We start from the raw sequence: 17,990 nt of genomic DNA on the forward strand, positions 1-17,990 counted from the left end.
GGACTCAGCTGAAAACACTACTGAAATTCTAGAGCCCTCACAATTCAAATTGAAACTTCTTCTTCATCTCCTTTTTTTTTTTTTTTAAAGATTTATTTATTTATTCTGGAGAGAGAGAGAGTGCACAGGGAGAGGGGCAGAGGGAGAGAGAGAATCCCAAGCAGACTCCCCACTGAGCTCAGAGCCCAATGCAGGACTTGATTTCACAACACTGATATCATGACCTGAGCCGAAGTCAAGAATCGGATGCTTAACAGACTGAGCCCCCCCAGACACCCCATTCCTCGTCTCCTTTTGAATCAAATTCTAGTAAGGAAAAAACAAACCTTTATTTGCCATGAAAATTTTCCTATTTGCATAAATATTATGTTATATTGAGTTATACTTAAATATAACTTATTATATAGTTGGGTTACTGAAGGAATTGGAATTATTAGCAACAAGACTAAACAAAGACTGGGGACTAGGAATGGGAGTGGAATCTATTTTGCTCTTACAGGGCTTCCAGGGGCTAAAGAATCTGCAAACAACTCATACTAGTAAATTCTAGAACTCTATGCTAATCAACAGCAAAAGTTCATATTGCAGTTTTACAATATGCTCCACACTAAATATAGTCTAGTCTACATAGTCAGTGATATAACACAGCCTATGCAGAGGAAACCTACAGTCTGCTTATTATACAAACATTCTAGTTTTCATATGGTTCTACTTATATGAGGGTCTCCAGAGCTGTCAACACACAAAGGCATATTATTGCCACGATTTCTTAACTCTGTGTTAATAATAAAACAGCACCAGCAGCTTTTCTGTCCCTCACAGGCCACCATAGTTCGACAGTCAGTAAAGACCACATTTTATTTTATTTTATTTTGTTTTATTTTTAAAGATTTTATTTATTTGACAGAGAGAGACACAGCGAGAGAGGGAACACAGCAGGGGGAGTAGAAGAGGGAGAAGCAGGCTTCCCGCCGAGCAGGGAGCCCAATGTGGGACTCGATCCCAGGACCCTGGGATCATGACCTGAGCCGAAGGCAGACACTTAATGACTGAGCCATCCAGGCGCCCCAAGACCACATTTTAAAACAGTGGCAAGATTCAATTTCATACTCACCTAAATACCTACAATTTAAATGTCAAACAATGCCAACTGTTATCAAATTGAGATCTTTAATACACTGTTTATAAGAAAGAAAAACATTTGACAATATCTAATAAACCTTAAGACATGCATTCAGACCCCAGGTACTATGCTTCTAGGTATTTACCCAACAAACACTAAAAAACATGCCTCAGGAGACATAGACAAAAACATTCAAGGTGGCATTTTTTGTCATAGCAAAGTGCTGGAAATGGCCCCAAATATCCACTGACAAGAGAATGAATCAACGACTTAGTACACAATACTCGGACCACTTTGAGTACCATACAAAGGTTGGAATTGGTTAAAATTTATGTGCTAGTGTTTCCTGTTTCTAATTGGATAGTTCTGTTTTATCCAAGTTTATTAACTTAAAAGTTTCAGAAGATTATGTACAACAAGGAACACCAAACACCATCAAGAACATGAAAACTCAGCCCACAGATGGGAGAAAATATTTGCAAATCACTTATTTTAGAAAGGACTTATATCTAAAATATATGAAGAATTCTTATACTTAAATCATAAAAAGACAAGTAATTCAGTTTTTAAAATGGGCAAAGGATCTGAACAAATATTTCTCAAAAAAAGATACACAAATAGCCAACAAGCACATGAAAAGATGTCATAGCTAAATGTCAACATTCTTAGTCATTAGGAAAATGCAAATCAAAACCAGTTCACACTACCCATTAGGATGGCCTTAATCAAAAAGTCAGACAATAACAAGGGTTGACAAGGATATGGAGTCACTGAAACCCTCACACACTGCTGGTGGGAATGTCAAATGATGCAGCTTCTCTGGGAAATAGTCTGGCAGCTCCTCAAAAGACTGAGTATAGAGTTACAATATGACCCAGCAATTCTGCTCTAGGTACATACCAACCTCCCAAACTGAAATGTGTTCACACAAAAACTTGTACAGAAATGTTCATTATTTTTTTTTAAGATTTGATTTATTTATTTGAGAGAGAGAGAAAACACATGAGCGGGGGGGGGGGGGGGGCAGAGGGAGAAACAGACTCCCTGCTGAGCAGGGAGCCCAATGCGGGGCTCAATCCTGGGACTCCAGAATCCTGACCTGAGCCGAAGGCAGATGCTTAACCAACTGAGCCACCGAGGTGCCCCCAGAAATGTTCATTAGCAGCATTATTCATAATAGCCAAAAAGTGGAAACAACCCAGATATCCATTGATAAATAAATAAATAAATAAATAAATAAATAAATAAATAAATAGTGATACATCCATAGAACAGAATAGCAGACAAGAGAAAGGAATGACATACCAATACCTGATACAACATGGATGAATTATAAAGATATGTTAAATGAAAGAAGTCAGAAACAAAAGGTCGCATATTATATAATGCCATTTATATGAAATGACTGCCATAGGCAAATCCATAGAGCTAGAAAGCAGATTGATGGTTGCTTGGTCTGGGAGGTTGGGGGGTGGTGGGGAGAAAGAGGTGTGGCTGCTAACTGGTGCAGGGTTTTTCGGAGGTGGGTAAAGAAAGTGTTCTAAAACTAATTGTGGTGCAGTTCTGTGGAGACATTAAAAATGAATCAACTGTACACTTGAAATAGATGAATTGTATGGTATGTGAACTACAACTCAAGAAAACTTATCCAAAAGATTAGGTGCATTATAACACCATGTATATTCAAATTTTAAAATATGCAAAGCAATAGTACATATTGTACATACAAACATATGTTTGCAAACATGCAGGCAAGGGTATCCAAAACATTGAAAAACTCATACTGACTCATCAAGAAGAGATACCAGCCTTTACGCAGCCGTGAGTAATCGATCCTGCACGCAGGGGGAAGGTAAACACCAGAGTTCAGACAACAATCATCCCCGTGCAGAGAGAGGAGGAGGTCAGAGAGGACACCGAGTGATCCTCACTCTTTCTTTAAAAGAAAACTGTGGGAGCACCTGGGTGGCTCGGATGGTTAAGTGACCGACTCCTGGGTCCAGCTCAGGTCACGATCTCCTGGGTTGTGAGATCGAGCCCCAAGTTAGGCTCCATGCTGAGCAGGGAGTCTGCTGGACATTGTTTCCCTCTGCCCCCCAACCCTGCTCCCCGTGCCTTCACACGCGTGCTCTTTCTCTCCCTCTCAAATAAATAAATCTTTTTAAAAATATATAAATAAACTCTGAAGTCAGTATCACGAAATGTTCAGATGTCATCAAAGGTGGTTGGTGAGTACATGAACGTTTATTGTATGATTCCCTATATATTTCTAGATGCTTGAAACATTTCATAGCTTAAAAAATTCTACATTTCTAGGCGCATCTCATTAAAGACCATGATGCATGCCTCCCAGCAGCACTGTTCATTGTTGGTTGTTAAACATACCCAGAACTCTGCTGAGTCCTGGCCAAAAAAACCTGCCCGTTTCCACAAAAGCAAGGACCAGAGAGAAGGATCGTCATGCATAAATGAGGAAGAAAATCTCTCTGGCACATGACTCGGAGCTATTGGTGTCCAGGTCGACTGCAACAGGGTTTCGCTGCAATAGCAGAGATATCAGTAAGCACAAAGCAGAGGGCACTGCCCCCCCACCCCACCCCCCGCCAAAAGCCAGCGTGGGCCAACGCTCCTTAAGTAGCCCAGCCCATAGCAAAGTCCACGACCTGCCAAAAACTTCCTGACCTGGAAGCAGAAGGTTTAAGAGCATTTCTGGTAACAGTTGTATTAAACTCCTGATTTCTGGGAGCAGGTTGCTAAAAGTTCTCAAATTTCTGGCATAGGTTGCCATTTGAAAGACCTGGTCACATATTTAGTAACCTCACTGCAGTATTCCAAAGCCAAGAAGACCAAACAAATTTAGAAAAAGAAAAGAAAAGAAAAGTTTTCCTGGTCCTTTTCGACACATGGGTAGTACCAGGGTTTAATGGCTTTTTAAATTTTTATAATTTCATCCAAGGGCTGTGTTCGAGAGTACCATAACCACTCAGAGCAAATTCAGCCGAAATATGTGGAAGGTAATTACTAGATATCAAAAGGAAGTTCTTCCCATCGCATTCACCCAGATTTTGCTCTTCTATTGCAGTCCCCTCGCTGTCCTCATCCAAGAAGAGCCCAGGGATTCAAAAACGTAAAGGAGAATGAGATGATGGGCCACCACGAATAAATTGTGTTGTCCGTGGTGTTAATATTACTTTCAGGACTTTTCTCCTCCTATACTTCCCCTGCTATAAGAAGTTCCAGGCGTCTGCCTACATTACATACATGTTTGGAGAGTTAATCCCTTTCCCCATGTGACTCATGATCCTGCAAGTCCTTCCAGAGGGGATAAAAATACAATGGATTACGGCACTGCAGTGTCGGCAATTCCCAAGGAAGAAGTGGCTTTAGACATTTATATACTGAGCTTGGCGACCGAGTGCCAGTGAGTGTGTCCGAAAGCTGTTGGAAATCGGACAATTTGTGCTGCGGTGCAAGGACAGGAAGCATTGCGAGTTTCTGCAGCCGTGGTTGGCTTGAGATAATACCATTGTATAACCAGGCACAGCGACCGCTCCCACTGCTGAGAGCCCGGGCCTGGCGTCTGGCTCCTTGGCTGCGGGCCAGGTTGAGGTCCTGCCGTCTGAAGGCAGGGTGTGTGTCCCCTCCCGGGCGGTCCACACACACAGTGCCGGCCACACCTCACCTTCCAGAGGAAATCTGGCCAGAAAGCCAGACTTCATGACTTCTCCTTTATGAGCCTTACCCACCCCCAGTCCTTGCTGGGGGGGGGGGGGGGGGGGTTGTTTTCCACTTGGGTGCAGTGATGGTATTCACTGTGCACTCAGATGGGGATTTAAAGTCGCAGGCAGTAAATGAGCTGATGACAGGGTTATTGGAAAGATACCGTATCTGGCTATGCCTAGCGGCCTCGGTGCTCAGCCCTGGGCCCGGCCTTCAGAGAGGCCCCTGCCCTCATCACTTAGACACACGGCCCTTCCCACAGAGCTCTTCCCATTAGGCAGGAGCACTTACCAAGGACTATTTTAGACGTATTTAGCAGCAATATTGTTTGATTTTAACTGGACATTGTTCTAAATACACAAAAGAGTTCAAGGATGTGGCGCTGGGTTTTGTTCTCTACCCCCCCCTTCCCCCCTCCCCAAACTGTCAGGTTTCTCTGGGAAAATGGGATGAAAATGTTTGGGGACATTTCCACAATAAAACACTCTAAAATATTTTTTTAAGATTTCCTTTCTAGTCATGTCAAGATTATAACTCAAATCTGCAAGAGTCAGGAAATTCCAAATTTATGTTGACACTTTCCCCTTAGAACCCTCACCAGATGATAAACAGTGTAAAAATTCTGTTCCAATTCAAATGTTCCAAATATGACATGGGGTTGCTATGTTCTTGTCATGAAAAGGTACTTCAGGGCGACAAAGAATAGGCCTTTTAAGAAGCAAAGAGAAGCTTTCGGGCAAATAATTTTTCCAACTTCTTAATATAGAAGGTGAAGTAATCATTTCAGATGGGTCAGCTCCTCGATTGCATTTTTGCCAATGGAAAGGAATTTAATTTCGTAATGGAAGCCAAGGAGACCGTGGTGGAATTTGTTCATGAAATCAGTGGTCCTCGAGGTGGGAATTTAAGTACTTGGTGTGGATGGGAGGGCTCTTCTGGGCGACTCCGGTGGGTGCACTCCCAAAGGCCCCACAGGCCCCAAGGGGAAGCTCCCCGGCAGCCCCCACGCTCCTCAGCGGGACAGGCTCAGCCCCGATCCCAGTGTGGCCCGCCACCAGCTGTGGGATGCGAGTAAATTATTGGGCACGTCTCAGATCTGGTTTCCCCATCTGTAAAATGCGGGAGGATCACAGCATCTACCTCATGGGTTGTCTGAGATTAGATGAGGTCATGCATGCTAGCTAGCACAAGACAGGGCCTCTAAAAACTTTCCTACAGTGAAAATAACAGCCATTTAGATAACAGTATTCGTGGTGTGAAGGAAAATAAGCATTATCGGCAGGAGTGTCAGGAGCGCGTGCTTGGATACGCGTTGGGAGCAGAAAGAACTTGATGAGAAGAAAAATCTCAGGGACAGAGTTTCTAAAATATTAGAAACAGACATTTCTAGGGCCACCGAAATTACTAATCACACTGACAGAGGAAGACAGTGACAAAAGCCAAATAGCAACGCGCTCCGTCCAGGGCCGGAAAGACCCAGGGGGCTGCAGGTAAGAAAACAAAAAGAAACAGCGCGTGGTGTCCGTCTGAGTCCTAATCAAAACCCGAAACACCGCGGGAGATGGGCCTTCTAGGATACGTGGAAAGTAGCAGGGGAAAGATCCGTGGGTTCTAGAAAACGGCGGGGAAGACCGCAGGAGAAGGCGAGCACATGCGCGGGGGGAGACCGGCTCCTGCCCCTCTTCACCCTCCTTGGCAAAGACTGATCCCTGGGCCGCAGGCGGGGCCTGGGGACCAGCGACGACATCAAGAGCGCTGACACCACGCGTCTGCCCCTGATGCAGTTAGGTGGCCCAGGGAAATCGGGTCACTTTTGCAGACCACGTTATAATAAGGCAAGCTTGGAGGACTGGAAAAGGCAATTGCGTTGTCTCTGGTGTTAAAATAAGAAAAACAAAAACGAAAACCGGTTCTGGCTCTTAAGTGGCTAGATCAGCTTCATTTTCATATCTGTAAGGACATTACATTTAAAAGTCATCTATCAGTATGGACCCAAGAAGACTGTGGGAAGAGGAAACCATTCCAGACCAATTTCATTTCCGTCCACGATAGACAGTGAGGCCCTGTCATAAAGGCAGAACAATGGATGTGAAATCTGAGGAAGCGCGCGCCACCAGCTGCTCGCAGGCGGGGGCGGGCAGGCTGTGTGGGAGCCCGGGGCCCGCCGCCCCGGCTACCTCCGCCCCGGCCGCCTCGCCCCGGCCCGGGCCTTTCGACTCGCCACCTGCCACCTGGGGCGGCTTCGGCCCTGCGCTCCCTCACCTAGTGCTGTTTGCTTTTAGATTTGTTTCCAGCCCGCATCTGTTGTTCTCTGGGTTTGGGTGGCGGTAAAGATTCGGTGGAGAGAAGAGCATAGGATCTGGAGTCAGAACAATAATGGATGGATGGCCATGTCATTTACTGGTTGGGGGGACTTGGGCAGATCCCTGAGCCCCTCTGAGATAGCCTCTCTTACGCAGTGGGGGTCAAAGGACCACCCTTGCACAATTACTGTGAGGATCACAAATCAAGGACTGCCATAATTCATGGTTCAGTCAATGCTGTATGTATTCCTAATTTCTGATCTCACATCTTTTCAGGCTCTGGGCTTTATCTGGATCCTAGACCCTTACTGAAAGGTATGTTTATGCTTGGAAAATCGGTCTAATAATTCACTTCATCTAGGTGTTTGATTCTCTCCACAGGACCCCGCCATTCCTGGATTTTAGTTTGGATCAGGAAAGCAAACCATGTTGCAGAGGCCCAGGAATGTCAGTTAGCAAAAGGAAACACATCTTTCATTCAGCCAGCCACCCCCTGCAAGACCTTTCTTCCCTTTCTCTCTACCTTCTTCATCTCCTCTCTCTCTCTTTTCTCCCCCTTTTTCCCTTTTTTTCTTTCCTAGGCTTTGATCTTGACAATGAGAAGATTCACAGAGTCTACAGATCTGTACCTGAGACCACGATTATTTTCAAGACTGATTGTTCAAATGACAACAGTATTTCAACAACGACCCGAGTCCCAAAGAGTTCAAGCCTCTCTCCCTTTCTGCTCCTGTTGCCACCACGGCAGCAAAGGAGAAGCCCAGCGCCTGTGCCCCTTGGCGTCTGACCCCAGGCTGACTTGGCCACACTGCCATTTGCCTCCTTCATGCTGATACACCTGGATGTCTGCAGAGCTGGTAAATATTTGCCCACACAGGAGAGAGCAAATGGCGGTTTTTGTACAAGGGAGGTGATGAGGCAGCTCGTCCCCCTGGGTCAATAGTGCGAAACCAACAATGGCAATGTGCAATGGTGACACGCTATCTGTTAGCTTCAGAGAAGGGAGCTACCGATGGCCGTGACCTCCAGACTCCACGGCTGCAACCTTCCAAGCAGCAAGAGCAGAGGTCTGTTCTCTGCCCTGGATGTCAGCTCTTCACTGCACTCTGTTGCTCTCCACCTCCTGGCACAGCTGAACTTCAAGATCACTGCAGTGACATTTCAAATTTCCCCAGAGGGTTTAGAAATTAATTGTGTCCATTGCGGGGCGCCTGGCTGGTTCAGTCCATAGAGCATGCGACTTTTGATCCCTGGGCTGTGAGTTCGAGCCCCACTTTGGGTGTAGAGATTACCTAAAAATAAAATCTTTAAAAATAATAATAAAATAAATGTGCCAGTTGCTTTCTCATTATTCTGTCTGCTGGTTACCTCCATCTCATGACTCTGCTAGAAGAGAAAGGAGCCAGGGTAGAAGAGAGGCTCACACGGGGTTATAAGGAAGCAAACACACCAAGGAAGAAGCAGGACAGGACTGCTGGCAAATGCCAGGAGTGTACAACACAAAGTTTAGGAAACTGCCCCAAAATTATATGTCTAAGATGGGGGGTGGGGATGGGGGTACTTTGCTACTGAAGAACAGAGAAACCAGTCCAGCTTCCTTGATTAACTACTTAGATTTCTGTGCGTCTATCCCTTTCAGTTTGGTAAACAGAGTCTCAAAATATAAATGCAATTGACAGATTGAACTTTCAGCGCATCGAAGAGGATTACTCACCCTTTCAGGCATATGAAGCTTTTCAGGATATTACCAATGTTAGTTTATAGTAAATGACTTCTGACAGATTGGGGTAAAAGGTATACAAGAGTTCTTTTTGTACTAAGACATTTTCTCTAAGTTTGGCATTATTTTGCCACAAAAAATTTAACAACAACAACAGCAAAGTCTACACTTCAACGAAGCCTATCTATGGATTCTGAAAAACTACCAGCACAGCTAGATAGCGAGTCATAACACAGGTGAATAATCAGCATGATGCAGAAGTGACACCTTTGTCCTTTGAACATTCATTCAGTGAATGATTACGGAGCTCCACTGGGAGCCAGGTGTTTCTCTGGTGCTGGGGATGTGGCTATGAGTAAGAGAGAAAGGGAGAAACAAACGCAAGTCTGCAAGACCCACAGTGGGATACACTCTGAGTTCAGTTGAGGATGTGTGCAACACCAAGTGAGCAGAGGGGAGGCAAGGAAACTCTATAGGCACCTGGGCTCTGGGAAGCACTGCCGTCAGAGTAAGTCCTTTTGGTGGAAAGAATGAGCTGTGGGAAGATCCAGAGTGAGCATCCAGCCTAGGAGGACAGTACATGCACTTACTAGGCAGGGACCAGCTTAGGGACTAGACGAATAGCCAGGAGGCTAGTTGATTAATTAATGCATTGGTTAATTAATGAAAGAGTCCTAAAAAATATATCCAGTTAGATCTCATCATTAAATAAACATTCACAGGGAGTTTGTACATGGGGAGTGATCATTCAATGTCTTCTAAAACCTCGTTCTCTATTTCCTGCTTCAGCGTCCCCAAGGAGGTCTTCCTTGCTGGGCTTCCAGTCGTTGGGTTGTGTAAGGAACCACCCAATTCTCATCCATAGTGAAGATCAAACAAGAATTAAATGAGCAAACAATAAATACGGTATTGATTTAACCCAACCATATGAGGTTAATTCTGACAGCGTCTTTTACTGGTTGGTGACATGGTTTCATGGAATGAACTTAAATTTCATCATACCCTCATTGGGCAAGCAGAGTTCACTTGCCCAAGTGTTGTTAATTAGTGATCTAGAATTGCCAGACAGGTAGGAGGAGCCAACCTTCAGCAGAATTTAGGAGCAGTAGGGTACAAAGTGACCATATCTTGATTGACACTGTCTTCAAAGGTCTACTAATCCCAGTATCTATGTGAATTGTTCTATGACACAAGTCGAGTTACCAACTGGGCTTGATGTTGATGGAAAATACTCTAGAACAAATAGCACTGAGATTTCTTGCTTATCACTCTAAGATTAGCATTTGCCAATAGGCCCCTTAAAACCACCCTATTTCTTTCATGACGGAGTTAAATTGACACTGGAGGAGTAAGGAGAAGGGAACGTTGCCTCTGTGAATCACGTGTCTGTGGACTTCCGTTGTTCCTGGGTTAGGCTAAGTTTGACTGTCACAGTCTAAAATTGGGACCCACAGAATTAGTCTTTCTATATGGACTTTTCAAAAAGCGAGTTACATTTTATTAATGATTAAAATATTCAGGAAAGTTCAATGTAGACATGAAATACATTTTTAGGGAAATTGAACAAATGAGCACTTGCTTCTCAGCAAATCTGTGATTCTTACTCCCACCAAAGCTGTGAGAGGGCCACCTTAGTCCACATCTGAGCCTTGACAAAAAGAGGTGCCTTGTGTTTATAATGAATTCTACTCTCCTATTGTAGACATGATAATTGCCAATCATATTTTCTGCACACCAGGGTTCTAACTGGGGAGTAGAGAATGCAGTGAGCATCGCCCTGCTAACATTGGGGCAGGTATGGCTTCTTCCCTGGCTTCCACTTTAGAACAAGGGAGGACAAGAAGAGAAGACTCCTCACGGAGACAATAAGGAAGCTGGGCTGATTTGGGAGACAGCTTTGCAGGTTCTAGAAGGGCAGAGAACTAAAAGCTACTGTCCCAAGACCAGACAAACCTGCTTCTCTTTCTCCCTCCTCACAGGAAAAGGGACAAGGAAGAGAGCAGAGAAGGGGAGTAGGGAGAAAGAAAGAGAGGTGCATGCCTACGAAGCATGAAGGGTCACTTTTATGGTTAAGTGAAACGCTGCCAATTTCTTCCTTCTTTGTGGTTTATCAGACATGTTGGCTAGTCATATGTTCATAGTTCTAAACCTAGAGAGAACTTAGGAAATCCGCATGAAAATAACTTCTCTGACTGGATCTGTGAGAATATAAATGAGTAGGGCATGATGGGGGACAAGAAGAGGAAAGGAGAATATGGGCATAGTTCAAATGAGAAATGCATGCCTGCTTTAAGACAATAATCTAAAACTGGAAAAGAGAATATATATGAAATAGTCACAAAGGATTACCAGAATTTCATGTTCATGTTCAAAGGCCAGTCATTGAGTTAACAATGAGAGTGATGAGGGAAGTGAAGGCCGTTTTGGAAAACTTCCCTTTCCCAGGTGATGGTTCAGAGTTGCCCTCCTGAATTTTGTCAGCCGTTCTGTGAGCGTGGGTAAGTGATGACTTCTTTCTTGCATTCTTTCTCTTAGCATCGTGAAACTCCCTGACCCTCTCTGCTCTGGTTTAACAGTGAGATCCATGGCATTGCTGCAACTTGAGGAGAGAAAAAGGAGTCCCTCGGGGTCTGCACATTCTTTGTCTCAGAGGAAATTAATTTGGGTGTTCTTTAGTCAATGCCTAAAAACATTAAGATTCCTGTAACAGATGATGTCTTAGCAGTGTAGGCAACAATTGAAAGGCCCAGGAAGCATAAGCTTTTTGCCTAAAAAAGCAAACTGACTTAACCACAAACAATCCATCTCTCCCAATCAGAAACTGGGGAAGATAAGAGTTCTGCTTCACCTACATCCATGCATGGACCTGGGAGTAAAAGTTTTCCATCTTAAACTCCAAGGACAGGTGTAAACAGAGGCTCAGTTCTTCCTAGGAGGCTGATTACAAAGAAGAACTAATCAGAAGCCTTTCATCTCTGACCCTTTACCTTTAGGTCTATTTTGGGGCATGGAGGTGACAGGGCTTGTGTCCTTTGTGCCCAAGGAAGTGACAGGCAGCTTGCTGATCAATATCCCCCTTTGGTAGTGTCTTCAGAATTTAGAAAAGGGGCCAGAAAATGAAGCAGAAATCAATACTCAGGTCTGGTGAGAAGGAGGTTGTTGTCACATTAATTTCATTTCTAAAAAAGTAAAAACAACAAAGGCAAACTGCTTCCCTTTGCATTCATTGGGAAATGAGTGCACTTTCTAAAGAATTTCAGTCAAAAGAGTCTAAAGAGGCAAAACTTTAAAGAATTTTAGTCAATTTCATATCCAAATGAGATGTTGTCAAGTTTCTGAGATCTGATGCTCTCTGTGCTGTTCATGGGGGAGGCAGTCCTTGATTTTCCAAGCATCACTAGTTGGACAATAACTTGTAGCAGAAAAACATAAAAGGTTAGAATTTCTGACAACAAACCTAAGGCTTTAGGAATGAGTAGTTCAATAGATAAATGGGAAGTTTGGGAGAATCAACAAAGCAATTAAGAGAATGGAGGGATTGATTTATGGGGAAGATCATTCCTTTGATGTTTAGCTCTGCTAATCAATGCTTCTTTTTTTTTTTTTTTCCTTTTGACAAGGATTAGGGGACAGGAGATGAGTAAAGGATTAAGATTAGTAATCTACAAATACCTGAAATAAATAATTTTATGGGAGGAGAGGAATTCCTTTCAAATTGGCCAACATAATTGAATAGATCTAAGAAATTAATTCAAAAGGTATCTGTACCACAATCTTTTGTCCCCCCAGGTCAGCTCCCTTTTATTACTTCGTATATTGAATATACACTCGCTGGCTCTTTGTTAGCTTAAAATAGAAAAAAAAAATACAATTTAAATTCCTAATAGAAGGATGTTTGAAATATGCAAACAATTGCCCTTAAGAAACAATAAAAACTCACCCCATGAGATATTTAAAATTACAACACATATGTTGTATCAGATAGAGATGAAAGAAGTGAGTTTGTCTCTTATTTCTTAGGGGACATGTTTTACCAAATTTGAAATATTTTCCTATTGAACTTAGAAATTTAATAAAATCACTCTTCTAATATGTACAAGATTAAGATTCTGAGGGTGTGATTCTGACAACACAATATCTCCTTAGCTCTTATTTGATTTCAAAAAAGTAAAAGGTCTGCATTGCTCCTCCTATAGATCTGAGCATAGCTGATATGTTCTCTTCCTTCTGGGGTTGCTCAAGTGATGTCTCTTCAGGGGGCCACCCCGACAGAACTATGTCAAGCAGCACACACCGTTCCTATAACACTTACTGATTTTTCTAGAGTATTTATTGCTCTGTCGAATCATATTACTTCTTCTTTATCTTACGCATTTATTATTTGTCTTCTCCATTAGTTAGGACACTTCATGAATGAGTGACTGCTCTGTCTGTGGCAGGGACTCCAGCATTTGGGACAGTAGCCAGCTCAGGGTAAGCACCTGATATGTATTTGTTGGAAGGAAAGAAGGGGGAAGGAAGGAAGGAAGGAAGGAAGGGAGGGAGGGAGGGAGGGAGGAAAGGAAAGGAAAGGAAAGGAAAGGAAAGGAAAGGAAAGGAAAGGAAAGGAAAGGAAAGGAAAGGAAAGGAAAGGAAAGGAAAGGAAAGGGAGAGAGGGAGGGAGGAAGGAAGGAAGGAAGGAAGGAAGAAAAGGAAGGGAGGAGATGAGGAAAGAAAAAGACGGAAGGAAGAATAATACACTATGTCATCACCACAGGGTTCTAGAAAGAAGCAGAAATGCATACTATGAGTTACTGAAAAGCAGAGGCAATGTCTTTTTATTTCCAGGGCACTCTGTGTGCCTAGCACATAGCTAGACATTCAGAGCTATTTAAGAGAGAGCAGAAACTTAGCAAATGAGTTAAAGTTTACAATCCAGTTGAGAATAATCAAAAAAGTGATATTGTAATAATAACTATACGGTGTGGTCCTCTTATAAGTTCTATGCAAATATTAGTCCCACTTACAGTTGTGCAACTGAAAGCACAATCCCCAGGGGAGCTATTTGTCCCAAGACATAAGCTGGGTGAGTGGCAGAGCTAGGGTCTGAGGACAGGCTCTCTACCTCCACCATCTGCTCTCATGACCTCGTGTGATCTAGTCACCCATGGGGTGGGAATCCCCCTGGGAGACAAGGAGGCTCACAGAGTGGGGGGTGAAGAATAGTCCAGAGAGCAAGGGGTACATGGCACAGTCATGAGGAGGGTGTGGGACAGGTGGGGGGAAAGAGTTCTCAGACCATGCTCCAGCTTTCTAGGGAGGCCCTGTCCTTTGGAGCCTTTCCTGACGTTCTGCTGCTCTGTGTGCCCAAAATACAGTGCGCATCCAAAGAATGTCTCCTGTTCTGATAAGTAGGGTGACTCTGGGGACCACCATGGAAAGCAGGGAGATGAGGTAGAAGAATGTGGGGCCCATGTTCCTGAGGGGCAAGGATTAGGGAGATGGAGGAGGAGGAGCAATTATTAGGAAATTTAGGTAAATTATTCAGATGGTACACAGGATGGATTGGAAAGAGAAGAATGTTAAGACAAACCATGAAACTAAGGAAATCTGTGTCAAGTAGAGTAATGGGGTGATAATAAAATAGTAATTAATAAGATTAATAAACTATTAGACATTGACAGATGAATGGATAAAAAATATGACATATACATACAATAGAAAATTATTCAGCCTTAAAAAGGAAGGGAATTCAAACACAGGCTGCAACATGGATGAACCCGGAAGGCATGATGCTGAGTGAAATACACCAGGCAGACCCACAAAAGGACAAATACTGTACAATCTGGTTTATGTGAGGTGCCTGGAGTAGTTCAATTCACAAAACAGAAAGTGGAATAGAGGTTACCAGGGTCTAGAGGGAGTGGGGAGGAAGGGGAAGTTACTGGGTTTTTTAATAAATAAACTATTAGACACAGGACAGAAAAAAGTGAGAGATAGAAGATGGTTCTGCGTTTTGGACTTGAATAAACACAGGAGGGCAGAAAAGACAGGTCCGGAGGGTAGCTGAGATGCACAGTTTGTCGGGACACATGGATTTGAAGGTGCCCGTGAATATTCCACTTGAATCTCTGGCAGGGACTTCGTCTCCATTCTCCTAGAAATAACAGGCTATTAAGATGTTGTCCGGGTTGTAGCCTTAGGGATGTATCTTTAAGGCTGCTTTGAAGGAATTCATACACAGAAGAATTTACCGGTGCTTCCTAAGTGCTGGGCACTTCCCTGGCTCTTTCCCTCTGTGGGGACTCTCCTTCCTGGGGCTGAGTTCTCTCATCCTGCAGCACACGGCCTGGGTGTCAGACTGCGCACATGCACCAGAGCACAGCTCACCCTGCCCTTCGCCGAGGCGCCACGCGAGCCGGCAGGACCATGCCCTTGGCTCCGCCCTCAGCAACCATGATAAAATGGGTGGCTGCCTCGTTACTTCTTCGGGCTCACGGAGAGATTTCCAGATGCCTTATCTAGGCCCTGACTCACCCCCACATTTGCCAGCAGATCCTGAAGGCCCACAATGTGAGGAAATAAGCAATACACAATTGGGGAGGTCTTTTGTATGGCAAGCGAGCTTCACTTTTCCTGGCTCTAAATAGCACCTATGTTATGGCAACATGACGTGCAGGGTCACTGCTATTTTCAGTTCTTCAATGCTAACCTTCTACAGTTTTATGTTAAACTGAATGTCAAGGGAGGTTTCCTTTAATGAACATTATGGCTTCATCTACGAAGTGATTGAAAACACGCGTTCCCCTCAATAACTCTGAAAAACTACCTCCCACCTTTGCCTATTGATGCCTTGCCATACAAAAACTTTTATCCTAAATTTAAATAGTTGCAAAGAACGTGACTTCCAGTGTATTGGAAATATCTAAATTTGTAATTAAAACGTCTCACAGTCAAATGCGTCCAGTGCCATCGTCATTTGTTAACTACCATCATCTGTTTAAAATACTAGAGCAAGATTTTCAGAAAGTCAGAAATATGCTATCAATCCATTTTCTCCTCAAAAGCTGTATTTCTGCTCCACATTCCTTTCAGAATTTTATCCTAACGCAACATATTTATATGCTTGAGAATTTATTTTACTGATCACCCACCATATGTCCCTAAAAAAACTACACACAAAATGAAGACCTAATATATTTAATATTTCTTGTGACCTGATGACTCTAAATGCCAAAAAAATTTATCCAGGGAGAGCCTGGATGGCTCAGGCAGTTAAGCTGCTGCCTTTGGCTCAGGTCATGATCTTGGGGTCCTGGGATCAAGCCCCACGTGGGGCTCCTTGCTCAGCGGGGAACCTGCTTCTTCCTCTCCCTCTCCCCTTCCACTGCTTGTGCTCGCTTGCATTCTCTCTCTCAAATAAATAAAATCTTAAAAAAAAATAAATGCCAAAAAATTTATCCTGGATGGAATAATCAATGCAATTTTTGCTAAGATATAATTGAGCAAAACAATACATTTCCCAATTTTGATAAATAATTATTAAATATGAAGGTACAATTTTGTTGGATGTATCCCTTCATGAAATGCAAAGGTGAAGATGTTAGCTTGGTTAAACAAGACAATACTTCAACTTTTTTTTTTTTTATGCCTAGGAGCTTACTGTACCTCAAGATAATGTATCACAGTGGAATGGTGTTCCATTGTCAACGGGGTGGGGATTCATATGAAAGCAGAGGTTGGAAAAGACACCAAGCACCTTTAGGTCAGAGCAAATATTCAAGTTGAGGGTAGAAAATTGACTCTTTGGGACCATCCAAGCCAAGCACCTCCTGGACACTCTTCATATATCTGAAGGGAAACATGGACCCTAGTGAAAAGACTGCTCTTCTGGAAAATCAGGTCAGAGCATTGGAAAGAAATGCAGAATTACATCATGCATTCTCTCTACTTCCTGCTGTAGACTAAGACCATCTCAAACAGATGACAATTCATTGCACTTCTGAGGATGGTTAGCATATGAGATTCTGTAAATGCCCCAAATAATGTCATTCTTTTATTCAACTAATAGTTGCTGAGGAGGCACGTGGGTGGCTCAGTCGTTAAGCATCTGCCTTTGGCTCGGGTCATGATCCCAGGGTCCTGGGATCAAGTCCCATATCGGGCTCCCTGCTTATCGGGGAGTCTGCTTTTCCCTCTCCCTCTTCACTCCCCCTGCTCGTGCTCTCTCTCACTCACTTTCTCTCTCTCTCCCTGTGTCTCAAATAACTAAATAAAATCTTTTTAAAAAAACAGCTGTTGAGGACCTATTGTGTCAGGCGCTGTACTACTAGGCACTTTGGGGACTGAGTCGGTAGAACCTGGAATGGTGAGCTAGGGCGCAATGAAGGATGTGGAGGGACGCATGGGGTCTGAGATGATCCTAATAGCTCAACTCAGAGCCCTAAAGCGAAGCCAGACAATAAGCCAGGCCAACCTCCCAAGAGAGGTGGTGGCAGTTTGGTCTCTGATCTGTGGGACTGCGATTGTTGGGGGCATCTCAGGGAGAGGTAACTGAATATATGGGTTTGATGATTCATTGGAAGATGCAACCAATCACAGTTCTTTTTTTTTTTTTTTAAAGATTTTATTTATTTATTTATTTGAGAGAGAGAGAGAGAGAGAGAGAGAAACAGCATGAGAGGGGGGAGGGTCAGAGGGAGAAGCAGGCTCCCCGCTGAGCCGGGAGCCCGACGTGGGACTCGATCCCGGGACTCCAGGATCATGACCTGAGCCGAAGGCAGTCGCCTAACCAACTGAGCCACCCAGGCGCCAACAGTTCTTTTTTTTTTTAATTGAAATTCAAAGAACACTCATTGAGCATGTATTTTATACCATGCACTGTGCAAGTTTCAAGGGCTTCAAAGACGAAGGGACATAATCCTTCTCAAAAGCTCACAGACTAGTGGGCAAGGCAAATATGTAAGAGAGGGGGAAAGAAATAAATCCCCAAAGAACAGGTTTGGGTTTGGCTCTTAATGCTGGCCCTGGCTTGGATCAACCAACTTACTAGAATCATAGAGCTGATAAAGCAGTACAGTATATCTAATTTGATCCTCTAATTTTACAGATAAATTTTGAGGTGTTTTCTCCCAGTGCTGATCTG

General features: G+C 43.6%; 1 long non-coding RNA gene across 1 annotated transcript in view; it reads left to right on the forward strand.

Annotated features, from left to right (window-relative positions):
• The window catches only part of LOC129046430 (uncharacterized), a 69,337-nt gene extending 60,858 nt beyond the window's left edge, over positions 1–8,479 (forward strand). Inside the window, exon 2 of the long non-coding RNA XR_008507703.2 lies at positions 7,528–8,479. This is a non-coding gene — a long non-coding RNA (uncharacterized LOC129046430). The remainder of the gene's footprint in view (positions 1–7,527) is intronic.
• The last annotated feature ends 9,511 nt before the right edge of the window (positions 8,480–17,990 follow it).

This window comes from Mirounga angustirostris, unplaced genomic scaffold (assembly GCF_029215605.1).
Source record: "Mirounga angustirostris isolate CCGP_5_RB_7025 unplaced genomic scaffold, mMirAng1.0.hap1 SCAF_4, whole genome shotgun sequence".
Lineage (NCBI taxonomy): Eukaryota > Metazoa > Chordata > Mammalia > Carnivora > Phocidae > Mirounga > Mirounga angustirostris.